A 317-nucleotide genomic window follows, 5' to 3' on the forward strand; every position below is an offset into this window, starting at 1 on the left:
TGCCACCCTCATACATGTCACATGCATGTCACACACATGTCACACACATGTCCCATCACAGCCCGGCCCTCTCCCATGCCCATGTGCCACCCTCATACATGTCACACACATGTCACACACATGTCCCATCACAGCTCGGCCCTCTCCCGTGCCCATGTGCCATCCTCATACATGTAACATGTATGTCACACGCATGTCACACCCAGCTCGGCCCTCTCCCGTGCCCATGTGCCATCCTCATACATGTCACACGCATGTCACACGCATGTCACACCCATGTCACACCCAGCCCGGCCCTCTCCCGTGCCCATGTGCCA

This window comes from Corapipo altera, unplaced genomic scaffold, assembly GCF_003945725.1.
Source record: "Corapipo altera isolate COAL_440 unplaced genomic scaffold, ASM394572v1 138, whole genome shotgun sequence".
In the NCBI taxonomy this organism is placed as follows: Eukaryota; Metazoa; Chordata; class Aves; order Passeriformes; family Pipridae; genus Corapipo; species Corapipo altera.